The 17,195-nt window shown below is 39.4% G+C and overlaps 1 protein-coding gene across 2 annotated transcripts in view; it reads left to right on the forward strand.

Moving 5' to 3' along the window:
- Window positions 1–17,195, forward strand: part of Syn1 (Syntrophin-like 1) — a 265,686-nt gene that overhangs the window by 129,284 nt on the left and 119,207 nt on the right. The gene's annotated exons all lie outside the window — the stretch shown is intronic.

Genomic DNA, 17,195 nt, shown 5'->3' on the forward strand with positions numbered 1-17,195 from the left:
ATATATATATTACAAGTATTGTAATATAATTTATATATTACAAGTATTGTAATAATTTATAATTACAAGTATTGTAATAATTTATATTACAAGTGCAGTAATTGTAACAAGTATCGTATAATTATATTAATTGTATATAATTATATTACAAGTATTGCACGTTTAATTTTATAAGAAGCGAGTTCCCTATATTTGTCTCTCTTATTTTCTTACTACATTCTTCTCTCTATTATATATTTTTTGCGATTTAATTCGTAAAAACTCCGTTTCTTTTCGAACGATTTGTGTTTTTTGGGTATTTGCAAACGGAGATTAATCGTATTTGTTCTAATAATTATAGTGACACAGTTATGATTCGCTCGATCGAGAAATTCACGCGATGTCGTCAAATTGGCTGTCGTCGGTCGCGATCATAAAGCCGCGAGGAATTTCACGAAATTGACATCGGGTGATATGCAATGGGACAGGTCCATGGGACGGTAATGAAGCAGGAATTTCCGACATACCGAACCATGATTGCTGGATAGTGCTGATTGAAAACGCAGTACCAATGTGTGGTCATTTCCAAACGGCCACACATTGCCAATTTACGTCAACCCGTAAACAGGGATGCTTAATTCTTCAATTAATTCGTAGCTGGTCTCGTCGTCGATCGACAGTCAATATGATATATCATTTAAAATTTTATTTAAATCCCTTTTTAATTGTCATCAGTACAAACTCTAATAGTTTATAGCTTCGTCGTAATTTATACCTATGACTTTCCACGAATAAATTGTTGATTTCAACCGATATTAGCAACGATATAATCGATATTATCGATATTTTCATCACAATTTTTGATTGCAGTTGTATTAGATTAGATTACATAATTCAAAATTTTTCATTCTAATTAACACCGGGATTATACGATGAAAGGACATGAATTGAGACTTCTCGGCGAAATTTAGCGTTTACACTGGGAAACATAAACGCCGAGATGTACCACTTCGTGTTCTCCAGGCGACAATCACGTTCCCTTCTAAGAGTTACGGCAAAGCGTTGCTAATTTCACTGCGAAAATTCTCAAACAACATTCTAACACGGTCTGACTGCTAGAAACGTAATTTATTTCCACTGTGCGCGATATTCAACAAGTAAGTAATATAGAATTTACATTGGTTTAATTCATGACAGTATATATACATATATTAAATAAAAAAGCGTATACTCTTTAACAAGCGCAGTAATAAAATTTTAGCGTTTCTCTATGTATTTCTCGAAGCGAAATTGAAAACTTTAAATTCTCTCCGATATTCGGAGAAGACATGTACTAACTAGGACATAAAGTATACACATATACATACATGTACAATGCAAGATATTTGCATAGCATCGAAAATTTGTGCGGAATATTGCATATGTCGATTATACAAGCCGAGTAATGGAAAATATCGGTTGGCTTGTATAAACTAATTAATTTTTAAGTAATTTATATTACGGGAAGTCATGCATGTGTGTGACCACAAAATCGGAGGAGAATTAATACCGTCTTATTAAGGCCATTGCGTATGCTTAAATGAAATACGTGCATGCGTTATTAAACCACCATCCTGCCACTGTTTAATAATATCTCGGGATTTGCACTTAAAGCGCTAATACAGAATAACGTTTTATTAATTTACTTCGCAGAAATTATGCAATTGCACGTACAGTGAAATGTCTCTTAAAATATATACACGGAGCATATATATACATATAAAATAATCCATATCGAATCATTAATTGTGTCCCGTTTAAGAAATTGTTATATTAAAAGAAATTATTTTAATTAAATTTTCTTTCATTTTATATTTTTGTAATCAATCGATTTGAAAAAGTTTTTATACAAAGAGAGATCAGTCTTTTTCTTGCTCTTGTAAAAATTCCGACGATATTTTCTTGAAGGGGAAGAAATCGGAGTTAAAACCAGAAATAAAATATATATTATATTTTTTATACTATGTCGAATGACACACACGAGGATCTTAGGTTCATTTCTCTCTCTCACTTGACATCCTCCGTCATAATGTACAATCTTATATTCAATTCGCCAAATTCTCTTATCAATTCTGGCGGCTTTCGTCGAGCGACGACGCTTTTTTCTTCTTTATCCATTTACCGCAGGCGTTTCCGGTTATCTTCATCTTCTCGCTCACGCTACGCCAGTGTGACTCGATTTCTGTCGAGATTTAGGGTCTGCGAGCTGGCCGCAGACTCTCTCCCCTCTTTTTCCCCCGACTCCAACCCTGGCGGCGAAACCTCAAACCCTTAAATCTCTCGGCCACCCTTTAAAGGCGGCCATTTCTCTGAATGTAGCCGCCACCGCCGTTCCCGCGGGTGTCGTGAATTTCTCCGGAAGTGAGAAAAAAAAGGGAAAAGCCCGAGCAGGAGCAGAGAGAGAGAGAGAGAGAGAGAGAAGGGGAGGGAACGGGTTGAGGGGTGGAAGTGTAACGACGAAATGCGAACCGTGGCGTATCTGGATGTCTGCTTCGCACACTGGGTGTCGTGCAGAATTCACATAAAGCGTCCGGGATTGAAAAATTTTGGAACTTTATGTCATACACACATGGAGAGATACATATATATAGTACATTTTAAAATTTACCCGATGTCTCGAGTCTCTCTTTCTATCTTCTAGCGTTTGAAAGACGGACGAGGGTTCATCTGTCACTCGCTATCTGAGGATTTAACGGGAATAAAGAAAAAGAAAAAAATGAATATATCTCAATCAAAGGGGGGACCAAGTTTTTACGAGCAAATTAATTTCTTTCGTTTATTCTTCAAATAGACAATTAATTCCGAACTGTCGCAACGTTCAATAAAATTAATTTTGCTGTTTGTTATATATTATTCGTATTATATATATATATATACAAATGGAAGTACAATGACGGATTTATGTAATTTTGAGGCAACAATTAATTCTGATAAGATTCGCGTTGACCTTTCCAATTAGGAAATTCGAAGAACGCGAGGAGACGATCAACAATTCGTTAAAACCGGCGCGCCCTGTTAATCCGCGAACACCCCGGGGATGATTCATCCAAGTACTTTATTCGACTATAGACTATCGTTACCGGAGTACGCGGTATACCCAGAGGCAACGTAACAGCCGCAACGAAACAGAGCTTCTAATTTCAAGCAGCTGCAACAGAGCAGCAGAGCAGTTTCCGCTTCTCTCGTTGGTGATATCTCTTTTGTACGGGAGAGCATGTATAACCGGATTGAGAGCTCGTGTAATTCGACACGTGCAGCGCTGCCGTGCGGTATGGCCACTCCTTTAATTATGTCGTACCAGTTATACAACTGGCCGTACGACATGTTTTCGGATAATTAAAGGAAAATATTTGCGACGTTTTCCAGCGCGCGCTTTCTATAAACCGCGATTTATATCCGTTTCCCCTCGTGATCGTTAAAAACGTACCATTGTCCCTCTACGTGTGTGTTGCTACCCTTTACATTTCATAATGCTTAATAAAGAGAGTGTTTCTTGATAATTAATTCTAAGTAATTAAAGTTTTGAGATTCCATAGGGAAAAAATTGTTAAAATAAAAGTTTTAAATTAATCAAACATTTTTTACATAATTAAAGATAAATATACGTCGTGAGACAGCTAGGGGGAGAGAGAGAGAGAGAGAATGATTAATTATTATGAAACCAGTTTCTCACTCTCTGCATATGCGACACATGTTTGATTTTAATAAAATATACGAGATGTCCATCAAAAACATTTCGATTTCTTTGAAATATGTTTATTCAAATTTAACACTCTTTGCATAATGAAATGACCCGGCTGAAAAAAGAAAAAGAGAAAAGAATATATAACGTCCTATATAAACGATTGCTTTTCATCGGAGCGTCGCCTATATGCGCGCTATGGAAACGTATTTGCCCAACTATGGAAAACCAAACAAACGAACGTCGGCTCGCGGTTATCGAATAATTATCGGGCAATTTATATCTTGCTGTTCCACGATGTGCTCGCCGTTCGCTAATTTATAATTCATAATTCATAATTTTACGCCGCGCCGGGAACGAGATTACAAATCGCTGCCATTGTTTCTGCCTCTTTATCACCCTCTCCCCCTCGTTCCCGTCGTTTGTAGCCGGCGATCGAAATTTTACGGTTATCGACGTGCATTTTGTGCGCGTGACGATATTGTTTCTCCTCTATTACGACATCTTCGGGATACGAAGAGATACATGGGGATACGCAGTTTCGATCCATTCGGGGACCATATTGTGTTCCTACGGGACGCAACGTGTACATATTGCTAGAAAAACAGGTATAAAAGGAGCCAATAAGAGCCACACGCAGATTCTAGGCGCAACAACTTGTTTCTCAATTTTGTTTCAATTATTTTGAACAGTACTCAACTGTCGTTTCCTTCAATCATCTTGAACGCTTCAGTTCTTTCTTTGAACTATCTTCAGCAGATCGTTTATTTCCTAAGTGATATACAAAACTACTCAATAGTTGAGTACTCGATTATGCTTTGACTCAACAGTTGAGTACTGTTTTGTATATCACTGAGGTCGTAAAATGATCTGCCGAAGATGATTGAAGGAAAAAATTGAAGCGTTCAAGATAATTGAAGAAAACAACAATTGAATCCTGTTTTGTATATCACTGAGATAAGTTGATCTGTTGAAGACGATCCAAGAAGAAGACCGAAGCGTTCAAGATAATTGTAGAAGAATTTAAAAACAAGTTTGCTGCGCTCTTATTAACTCTTTGCCTAATTTTGCACTTATATATGAATGCCTGTTAAATTTATTATTATAGTGTATGTATTTATTATCTCGCGTCTTTGCTAGTTTCAACAATTTAACTGATCCCCTCGAAAGCGGAGAAAACTTTTCACGAAGCAGCGGCGCGCGCTTCGTGAACACTTTTAGATTAAATTAGGGCGTAAATTTCCCTGTAACAGAGTCCGTCGATATCCTGCGACCGCACCGCACCCGGGCTTGAACTACGCGCGGAAACGACACCATCAAAGGGTCAACCTGTCCTAATTTATTTTGCAACACCGGCGGTGGCACCCGGCGTATCGCTGTGACGTTGCGGTCGCGATAAAAGCAATTTCGTTTAATTAGCGAGAAGAAATTTGCACAGCGCGTTTTAGGGCCGATTGATGAGTTAAAGCGCACCCGGGGCTTTTCGCGGTCGCGCCCAGCTTCCCGGCTGCTAATGATCAAGATGAACGCCCGGCACGATCCTTTGCCAAATTTTTGCTGACCGCAAACGGTAGACTGATGAAATCGGTTTTATTTAACTAATTTAACTAACTCAACTAGAGGAATGTTTCTCTTTTACGTTTGATCGAAATGTCAATGAATTGCTCTTGCGGAAAAATCCATTTACATATTATTAGCATTTATTTTCTACATCAGAAAAATTTTATATATTATATAATATATAAAAATATATTAAGTATATTAAAATTTTGTATGTCTCATAAATTATATAATTATAATTGTATAAAAATATATTAAATATAATATATAATATATAATATATAATATATAATATATTAACATTTAATATATTTGATATATTATATAATATATAAGAAGAAAAGTGAAATTAAAATTTAAAAGTTAAATCAGAAAATTTTAACTTTAATTTAACAAAGTTACTCAAAGGGAAAGTGGAAGAAAGATTGGAAGGAAGGAGGGAAAAATATTATATGAATATGAAATAGTTTTTCCATTATCGATAAATTTTTCTTTAATCTACCTCCCCCATGTACATACATATAGCATCCGCGCACGTGTACGTCGTTAAGTTACAACGAAACTTATCTGGCGCGAGGAAAAGTTGCAGAATGTCCGATACGCCCTGGAAAATAAACGGGTCCATATCCCATTATTTATGCAGCTATATTCAAGAATGTAAAGACTCGAACACACACACACATATCCCGGACATAAAGCTTCATCCCTATCCCACGCGAATCCCGCGGATAAGACGCGTCTCTCTCGTCTCGCGCGGCAGGTGTTTGTGCCGCGCTAGAACAAAAGTGCCTCCTCCACTAGTGGCGTAGTCCCTATAACGACTTAGTGACGCGGAAGGGAAATCCATCGCGCGCGCGGAGAGAGAAACACTTGAGCGATTTTCCGTGAGCGCCGCGCTCCAATAAATTCCGCCGCGATGCGCCCCGTGGAACTTCCAGAGCATCGAGCGCCCCTTCTCCCTTTTCCACTCCTTTCCCTCTTCACCCTCGTGTTTCGTTCACCGATCTAGGTCGCGTTCTCCGTGTACATAAGACGCAATAATTATCGAAATTTACACTTTATCCCTCCCTCTCTGCCTCTCTTTCCTCCCCTTTTCGTCATTTTATCGGCGCAAATTTTTTTCCCTTCAACTTTACATTAAATTGAAGTTATATTATTTCTTTGACATATACTACATTAATGAAGTAACATCCAGAAATGATTATATGGCAAGTGAAAATTTTAAAAAATGTAAAACACAATTATAATTATTTTTTCTTCATTTCTCATCGTTTATATGTCCCGATCTCGTTTCCTGGATTATATATTTTTTTGAAACTCGCGCGCGCGCGTATCTAATATAATAATGTTCTTAAATGCGGCTGTACATTAAACCTTACCTTGTTCTTTCGCAGCTGACTTTCTTCATTTTTCTTCATCCCTCGTTTCAGAGTCCTTAGCCGCAAATGGAACGTCTGTTTCGTCTTGAATTTATTACAAGCCCGTGAATTTCTCCCGAGTCCCATTTTCTCTTATTTCACTTTTATTATTATTATTAGCATCCAACGTGGCCTGGCCCATATTTTATCACTCCCAATCTTCCTCTTCGGTCGTCATTTCTCCCCTTTCTTCTTCGCCCTTCTCACGATTCTCTTTCTACTTCTCGCGTTTTTTTTTATCTTTGTTCGTATTCTTTTTTTTTTTTCCCTTACATATTACTTCTGGTTAACGTTTAGCTCGCGATATATTCCAGACTTTAATCGCCCCTCTCTTTTCATCTCGCCGTTTCGTACGATGATCATTAAGTACCGCGTGCAACGCTATAAAGTCGAAGAGCGAGGATGGCGCCTGTTCGCTTCCCCCAAGTAGAGGGATGCTTGCGAGCGACGTAGACTGTGAAAGAACTCGTGCAAACGCGAAGGGATGGAAATGAAGGAGGGTTGACGCAAAGGGAGACTGGGCCCCGACTGCTTGTTAATTTTATTACCGTCAACTTTGCCTTTTGAACTCGGCGAGAGAGAGGGAGAAGTGGATTGGATACATATGCCGGGAATATTATCCCTAACTTCAACTGAATCTTTTCGTGAAATCCTCGACACGGGTGACATTTTGAGTAAAGAAAAAAAATATTTTTTCTTTTAAAGAATTCTCAAGTTTCTTCTGGTATTTCTTTGATATTTGAATTTTTAGATTCTCGTCTGCTTCGATTTATTCGATAAAAGTGATAAAAGTTTCGTGATTTGATTTTATCAACAATCGCAACTGCGTATAAAATCTCGCCGCCGCGATTTATGTAAAGGAGACTCTTGCAACCCGCGGTAATTAAATATCGCGGCCGACAAAAGGCATGCATGCGAATATTGTTCTCCGACTGCGACTGCGGCGAGATTTGTTATGGATGGCAAGTTTTTATTATCCGGGAATTATATATGTATACGCAGGAATGGAAGAGTTCGCAGTTTATTATTGTGTGCGTATATACCACGCTTGTATACGTTTCATATTGTTAAGCGACGGAGAAAGAGAGAAAGAGAGAGAGAGCTCGGGGGTGGTTTACTCGCGCAAGAAAAGTAGAAAGCCGAGCTTATTGAATATGAAAGAGAATACAAGCATTTCGAGTGGCGCTCTCGCGCCGACATCCTTTCTTAAATAAATCACGTCGGGCGTAAAAGACATTTACCGCGTAAAGGACATGGTACAAAGAAATAGATAAACGTGCGGGTGGCAGCGAATACAATATTATTAAGCGCGACTTTTCTCTAAAAAATATTTTATTAAAAAAAATGCACACATTCTCTATGCGTGTTCTTTAATATTTATAAATAGAAAGAGCACATTAATAAAAAAATCTTAAAATATGCGTTTTTATATTTTGTTCTCGTAAATTCATTAAACATTGTTAGCCATCGTTTATATTTATATTTACGGACGATTAGATTATTTTGTACAAATTTTAAAATTGCGAGTTTGAAGAGAAAATTTCTCTCCTTTTGTTTTAATAAGAATAACGATGGTTTTATAAGAGCAACGTAAAAAAAAAAAAGGATGAGGAAATAAAAAACGATACGCAGGAAAGAATCACTCCGAGGTGGTGAAAGAATGACGATCACAAAAATTCCTATGGTCGTTTCGCCATATTGAATATTTCAGCACTGCGTCCTGTCTCTTGCATTTGTGCAAGTGTTTTCGGCGTTGTTCCCTCATTTTATTTTACAACCGGAACAATTCGCCAAGCGAGGAAGTTTCGTGGGAGGAAAAAAGCCTCTAGAAAAGATGGAGAAAAATATAGAGGGGAAAAAAAGAGAAGAGAAACGCAGTCTCTCTGAAAGCATCAGTACGTCAAAGACGATGATGGCTCAAAAACGCGAGGGAGAAGCTCTTCAGGATCCTCCTCGCCGCATCGTATTCTAGTGTGGACCAGTGGCGGAAAGTCTCACAATTTTTCGCAAACAAAAATCAAATTCTTCTTTATATGCTGAAAATATTTCGCATTTATACGCACATTGCTGATGCGGATGACGAAGAAGAAAAAAAAGAGATGTATTCTCTTACCTGAGTTATCAGTCGCTCTCTGATGTACATCGAATGGGTGAAAGCGGAGTGAAAGGATATAGATTTGCCGGATATTAAAAATATCTTCTTCCAGGGCGACGGACGGAGATTGACTTCCGGATTGCTCGTTTTATTCTACCTTTAGAGCGTCCTGAAAAGTCGATTGGTCGATTGGTTACATAATCGATTGCGCGCACAGCGCTGAGTGATAAGTGATAAGGACGGTTTGCAATTCGTCTGACACAAGGAGAGATTGAAATTGAAATAAATTTCACAATTATAGAGAAAGTATGTATGTAGGATGTTCCAAAAGTGGAGGTCAATTGCATCCCTTGATTTAATTATTGACTTTATTATGTTATAATTATCTCTTCTTTAAATTTTGACAAAAAGCTCGTAAAAAAGCAAGGTAATTTGACAACATAAAAATGGGGTTATACCAAAATCAAAACATTTCCCATGTTCGTATCAACTTTTTTCTTGTTTTTGGTCCCCAATCATCTCCTGAGTGATTGACCTCCACTTTTGAAACATCCTGTATATCGATATGCTCGAAAGGAAGAGAGAGAGAGAGAGAGAGGGAGAGATAAGAGAATACATGTCCCTCAGCTATATATTTTAAATTCTGCACAATTCGTGCGAACATTTTTGCTACGTATACGTATGCTTTATGTCGTGACCTATGACACAAAATGGACGTAAATCGCGCACGAGAGGCACGTAGAATTCCCAGGCTCTCTCTCTCTCTCTCTCTCTCTCTCTCTCTCTCTCTCTCTCTCTCTCTCTCTCTCTCTTTCTGGCATCAAAGCGGCACCCTTCCTCGCCACTTTGCGACCTCGCGCGAGAACATTCCATTCCGCGGCCTTTATAGGTACCCACGCGTCATCTAATAATGCGAACGCGAGCGTGAGCAATGCTCGGTTGTTGACAGAGAACAGGATCGACAATCAAATTCGGGATATCGACGTATCTGGGATTCGTACGTCCGTCCGAGCGTGACGCCCGGGCTCTGGCGAAGGGACCAGGGGTCTCTCTGCGGGAATAAGGGAATAAAGTCGATCGCGTTCGCTCGCACGAGAGCTGTATCCCTCGGGCGTTTCAGTGGGATCGACAGGTGGTAGCGGTCTTTCCTACCTATCCTGCATCTCGCCATGTGTACGTCTGTGTGTGTGTGTGTGTGTGTGTGTGTGTGTGTGTGTGTGTGTGTGTGTGTGTGTGCGTGTGTGCCGAGAAAATACCCTTTTCACGCGAAGGTGCCATTTCGCGTACGTTGTGACAGGCCCCTTTGACGTAAATCATATCGTTTTCGAAAGCGCTTTTCCGATCGGGAACAAGCATCGAAATAATGGGAATAAAACGCGCCGGGTTGAAAGATCGCGCGAAACTTTTTCTACACTTTTTGTACCGGTGTTCTTTTTTCTGTTTTTTTTTTTTTCGGAACCTTTGGAAAGTCACAATCGACTGTAGTTTCTTTGAATCGAATTTTTGAATAAATTTGATTCCTCTCGAAATAACGTTTGGCTAGTGTAATTTTTCAATTGTCTTTCGGAGACACTTTTTTTTACGACTGTTCTAGGAAAATATAAAAATTGCTTTCGCTGAAAAGGAAAAAGTAGTTTAGTAGGACATATGAAATCAGAATGCAGTGCTTGCATTGTGTCTTTTAGAAATATTTTTATAACATTCTGGTTAAAAAAAAAAAAAAAAAATACGTAATTCAGTTTACATGTAAATTATTTCTCTAAGGGACAGAATAATACTTAAATTTTTTTCGAATTTTTTTGGGTATCGTATAGGTGAATCAATCGTTTCGGCGAACAATTGATGAGCGAGTGATCGATTTGCAGCAGCGATCGAGACAAAAAGCTCTGCAATCAAGGAGAATGGGCAAGCTTCCTATATCTTTCGGAGAGAGAAGGAGTACACAGGAAGTTTAATGATATCGAGGCATCCAAATGTTTTATCGAGTAATACATATCACCGAAGTGGTGGCTTACCGAAATAAAGCAGCCTATATTTCTTATTCACAGTTTAGGGAAGGTTTTAGGAAAAGGGAAGCGTGTATTTTCTTTGAGAAATTCCCTTATTTATATACACATAGACAATATTTTTACTGTTCTCTGCATTTATTTTGAAATAACATTTCACGTTTTAGATGTGTATTCTCGCATTCGATTTATCTACGATGAAAATAAACTGAATTTAATATGTCGCGTTGTCAATTGTTAGAACGCGTTTTCCTTTTTTTTTATTTTTCGTTTTATTCGCATGATTTTCGCCTGCGGTTTTATTTGCGAATTTTTCCAACTGTTTCCTTCGTATCGTCCGTTGGGTGAATTATTCGTTGGATATTCACAGATTAAACGTTCTCCCAGGCAACGCGTTTTCTCGACGGAGAACGGCTGATCCCATCAGATTTTTGCTTCTCCGACGGGCGGTTACATTTAAAGAGCCGCCCAAGAAATCTGCTCTTTTCCTCTGTTAAATCGTATGATTCTCGGCAAGAGAAAGTTCCGCGAGAGTGTTTGAATATAAGAAATATGTGTCGAGGCTTCTTGCATCTTTCTAGAACATCCTTCCCTCTCTTCATCCCCTCGTGGAAAGAAACTCCTCTCTTGAATTGATTATTAGCTTATCGCGATGATAACTATGCTTATCGATTTCGTTTTATAATGCTCTGTTCGTTTCATTACTCTAAACTGCAACGAGAAGCAAATCTAATGCGATTTGAATGCAAATGTAATATCAACTCGACTGAATAAGCTGATTTCGAGAGTCTCCTCGCTAACTTGAATTAAGTTTAATAGCGTTCCATTCTTTCTTTCGGAGAAGATAGTTTGTAATATGACGTTTTTTTTATTATGTGATTTATTTTTCTAACTCGTCGCACTTATACTTATCCGAAATATCTCCCGATTATTCTAGTAACGTGAGAGCCAGCTAGATATCGCGAATAAATCATGAGGACTTGAGATTTAAAAGGAGAGGAGAGGAAAAGAAAGAAACAAAGAGAGAGGAGAAGAGAAGAAAAGAGAGAGAGAGAGCTTCGCGCGAGTTTCTTTTTGAGAACGTTTACAAATAAAATAGCTACCAACGCGCTTCTTTCCCCCTTTCCTCCCCTATACCCAACTCCCACATATATGCACAGAGTTAAAAAGAAGCGCAGTCAAGTTGAAGTCTATGAAAGCGGTTGCGACTATAAAAAGCGCAAAAATTGTACACGCTTCGTCGACTGCGAATACATATGCGCGTGCCACACATGTGATATATTGGACACATCAGTAGGTTGTAGAGCGTATGTAACACACGGGGGTGAATGTGTAGCGCGATCTTGTATGTGTGTGTATATACATATATGTGTGAGTAGGAGAAGAGGTGGTTACGTAACATGCTGCGCACAAGAGGAAACGGTGAGGGAAAGAGTGGAGGGGAATGACGAGTGGGGGTTGACAAATTGCCGATATTTGTGCGGCAATATCAACACACGAATGTGTATGTTAGGTTAAGGCAAATTTACACCGTGCTCGGCGCTCATGATAGTAATTTTCACCGGGTCGCTTAACCCCTTCTTCGACGGTACTCAAGTGCGTAATTTTCTCGGTGTTTAATTTTAATTAGCAACTTAAAGTTTTTATATCATGAATTATCGCTTTATCAAACGGTACATATCATCGTACATCTTTTATCAGATATTTATTTAGATATATTCTTTAATACATACGAGTATTAAAGAAAGGACTTTATCTTAGAGAAACGTCGCGGAATATATTTTTGTTACATTTTCATCCAAATTGACACGTCTCGTACGTCCATGTCCTTTTCGCTTGAAGTTATTACCGAAGAGATTTAAATTGAAATTTTGATAATACAATTTACACGGTTAAAGGATTAAAAATTCATGAATGCTCAAATAAAATTATCGGAATGCACTGGATAATTTACTTCGCAGGAACTAATTTACCCGATAAGTCCCCAGCTCTTGCATGATTCATCGAAAAGCGTACCGTATAATTTCGGCTTTATGCAAAATATATGCCAGTCTATCAATCATTCGGCCGATAACTCGCGCGACATTTTTTTCCACCCCCGACTCTCATGTCGCGCGCATTTCCTGCAACCTCGTTATCGGCAGGATATCGTGTTCCCGAGATACGCGATTTACGGAAAAGTGACGGTGTTGAATTTAAAGTTACGGGGGATCGCGAAGAGACGATCAATCGAAGCTGTTGAACGACTGGTGATCGACGAAATTGGGAGAGAAGATACATTCGGGGAGAATAAATTAAAATATAATATACCTATATCTTTATTTTATTTCAAATAAATTTTATTTATGCAATATGATTGCAATTAATGTATGGAGAAAATGTGGCGCAACCAGAGAATATTATAATAGCAAAAGTTTAGATTTTTTTTCCATTTTGTTGCCGAACAATTAACACACAGATAAGCTAAGATCCTCGTGTTGAAGGAAGTAAAAGACTCGTTTTTCCCAAACTTTGCTTATCGCGGGACGAAAAGGCGGAGAAGCAAGTCGCCAAAGACTTTCGGGGAGGTCTGATGCTTTCTCTTTTTCTCGGGATAGTCTTATCAGAAATTTGCCGGGACTCGGAAATCTGTCGAGAAATCTGCCCCGCATATCGAGAAAACGCTCCGCTTTATGGGGATCCTTTGAGAGCAATTCCTGGAGGCTTTACTGTGGGCGCGGAGAAAGAGATGGGTTCTCTGCCACGTATAAGAGCAGGCAGGATTCGAATTCTGTTGCCAATCGCGACGGGAGAGTTCGAAACGAATATCGGTCCCAGGACGAGTAGCTAGACATGCGATATCTTCGCGGTATCTTCCTCCATTCTATCAATGCGAGTTACGCCATTCGCTTTAGAGATATTTCGCGAGCAAGACGCGAGGCGAGAATAAAATAAAAGTACAAGAAAAGTATCAAGTTGATGCTAAAATTAATGATAATTTTTTTACTATATAAAATAAAAAATAATATAATATAAATAATAAAAAATAATATAACAATAAATATAATAATAATAAAATAATAATAAAATAATAATGCTCTTTTGATATCGCGAATATATCTCTTCCTCTCTTCCGCGTTTGCACATATTTTTTTCGAAATAAAACAAAAACGAAGATTATATATCGAAGACATTTTATTAAAGAAGAAGTCACAGACTTGGAAAATTCGGAATTAAATTGAAACTTGATTAGACTGACATACGAATTCTCGAATGTGTTCAGATTGAGTACACACAGAGCAGGATGCAACTTTGAATTATAGGTCCTTCAATAGCCCGTGACGTATAAAGATCGAATTACGGATCTTGGGATCGAGCCATGATCGATTTATCGTACTGGGCGTGCGATAGCCGCCTTCCGGTTTATTAGCTTCCTATCTGGCCGCAACAAGGACGACGCGACAGAGGGGGAGGGTGGGGCAGGAGCAGAGGCATCCTTCCTGAATGCAGGGGCCAGCTTTCGGGGCCACGAGATGGGCAATTGATATTCGGTGCGCGCGGTCGCCATCGAAACGCTTTTTCCAGACGCAGGAAACGGGAGAACCCGATTCAACGGGCGCGATTATGGTCGATTGATTCTGCAACGTTGCGCCCGGCCATTCGGCGGCGAATGCAAGCGGAAGCTGCGCCGCTGGAGCCGCACGGTCCTCTCTCGGGTCGATGATTTTTCTTTTTTTTTTTTTTCTTTTCTTTCTTTTATGCTCGAATCTCGATTTCTTATGGCGCGAGAATTGGCTTGGTCAAACTGAGCGCGAGAAATCTCGATCCCCTGATGGAGTTTAATTTTTTCTTCTGTCAATGAACGGCTATCCGCGTACTCAAAGTGTAAATGTTAAAAGTGTGTGTACTTTTCTCCGTCCGAAATGAAATACAAAGGGCTTCCTTTGTACTCGGAAACGTAAAATTTAATGGAAAGGAATATTCGATGCTCAGCGAATGCTATAATGAATTTTTGCAGTTGGTACCTGGATACCCATAGGTTGATGAAAAGGTCAAAAATTATGACAAAAGGGTTAAACTCGTAGCTTCAAACCCTTGAATATGTATTATTATTTTATTCCTTTGTGTGCTGTCCATATGTATTATTACGATACATTTTAAGTTATATAGAATATTCTGCAACTGATACAAAAAATGAAGCAAAAGATAAATGTGCAGTCTGTAAATATAGCAAAAAGTTTCGTGTTTTTTATTTGCATATATTCGCGGCTCGGTATTCCAATTACTTTTTATTATATGTATTTTGTGGACACAAAATTAATTTTCTCGCAAAAGGAAGTGAGATAAAAATACTAAAGTTTCTCGTTTCCTTGTTTTATGCATATATAGGATATAAATAAATTGAAAAATATTATATTTTTGAATATCGTGCACATATTTGATATGCAATATATTTTTAATTAGCTTCATGAAACTGATATTCCGGTAACTTTAGGAGAGCCAGGGATTCACATTTAAAATTAACAATCCATATCGAATATTTATATCTTGATACAAATATATAGTATTAAATGCGATACTTTGATAAAAAATCCAATGATTAAAAAGTTTGCCGAATTAATTTGTCAATTCGAGATTTAATCGCAAAGGCATTAGAAAAAAAATTATTCAAAGATTTCTATAGAATCCACGTCTATTTATATTTTACACACTCTATCTCAGAAACGTTCGTTGCGACTTCCAAATCCATTATGCCACATTGAAACGCAATTTCGGGACGAGTCTAATTGGTATCGCGATCACCGTTAAACAAACCGGGGACGTGATGAAAGCTCAATCAAAGCTCACCAGATTCTCTCCTCGTCGCGTCATTCCGCAGGCGTGGAATACTCGGTCCTCCCGATGCAACAAACCGATGCGATGGCACAATGTCATTCAATTCCAAATCTCGCGAATTCTCTCCCAGTCAAAGGCAAGCCGCCGCGTCGCGATTAACAGCTCGCCGGCGAATGAAAATTAGGGGGCCTTTGCTCGAATTAACGACGACGACAACAAAGAGAGAGAGAGAGAGAGGAGGCGAAGACTTGATTAATCCCGACTGCCACTTCCTCGCGCGAATGAATGCGCGGCGGATTGAGAGGCCACAAACCCCCCTGAACCTAAACCTAAACCCGGGGAGGACGGAACCTCGACGCGGCAATTACGATGCGAGATTTGAAGGGGTCGAAGGCCGAAGAGGAGGAAACCAGGAGTGTGCAGAGGGGGTGGGAGAAGGGTGGATATATCCGTAGAGTTATGGCTGGTATGAAACCCATAGCAAATGATGCACGCATACGTGACTGGCAAGCGAAGCGTCGTCCTGGGTCCGGCGCCTCGTCCCGATGCCTGGCCTGGTCCTGGCCTGGCCGGCTCGATGTAGCTGCAATCAGCAACGTGCGCGCCGCATCCAGGGTGGATTCCACCGAAATAAATTCAATAGAAACACACGTTGCGCGTCGGCATACGGCGCGCGTGGCGAGAGAGAGAGAGAGAGAGAGAGAGAGAGAGAGAGAGAGAGAGAGAGAGAGAGAGAGAGAGAGAGAGAGAGAGATAGGGAGAGATATGTGCGCGCATGAAAAGTTGGACGGCCAGCTTGATCTTCGGTCGGACACAATTCTATCCCCAGGAGTTAACCCCCTTTGCTAAGCGTAAAATTAATTAATTCCACCGCCGCGTCTCCCCCGGCAGAGATTGGCTGAGAAATATATGTCGCGTCGAGCTCTCTAACTCTCCAAATGCTTTGAGCTTTGCTGTTATCGTATGCGGAGAGATTCTCGTTCAGCTTGTGAATCAGACACATGAGACATTTTTCCCATCTTTTTTTGTTTTTTTAATTATAGAAGTGCCTTAGTAAGAATGTTATTTTCAGGACCCCTCAATTTAATAGGTTATTTTTACAGGATTTTTTATTAGAAGAAGAAGACATTCCTTTTTTCGATAAAAATATTTATCAAATACACCTATCAAATTGAGGGGTCCCGGAAATAATATTCTCGCGAATTCACGATGATCAGAGTAAAAAGTAAAACGATCAAATCCGTGGATAAATTTCTTGTCGTCGTGTCAATTCTGTAAAACCAGCAATAAGGTCACGTCGAGGCAAAGGCGACGACATTGTGCGCGCCGACGTTGATGAATGCTGATATATTCAATTAAGGGGATTGACAAGATCTGCGGAAATGTCGTTCGTGATCGAAAGGGAGTAAATACAAGCCGGTTACGAGAGGGTGCGCGCATATACTATCCGCATGAAGCTGCGTGGCAGACATATTGGATCATCGTGGATACGATACATCAGAATTCCGGCCCCATCACGTTGCTGTCGCCACGTGACGGCGACGTTCTCCATTAAATTTCGCGTAATAGGGCCGACAAGATGTCGGCTAAGCGGAGGAGCC

This window comes from Prenolepis imparis, unplaced genomic scaffold (assembly GCF_030444845.1).
Source record: "Prenolepis imparis isolate NDT839.2.m4 unplaced genomic scaffold, iyPreImpa1.0 SCAF_14, whole genome shotgun sequence".
Taxonomy (NCBI): domain Eukaryota; kingdom Metazoa; phylum Arthropoda; class Insecta; order Hymenoptera; family Formicidae; genus Prenolepis; species Prenolepis imparis.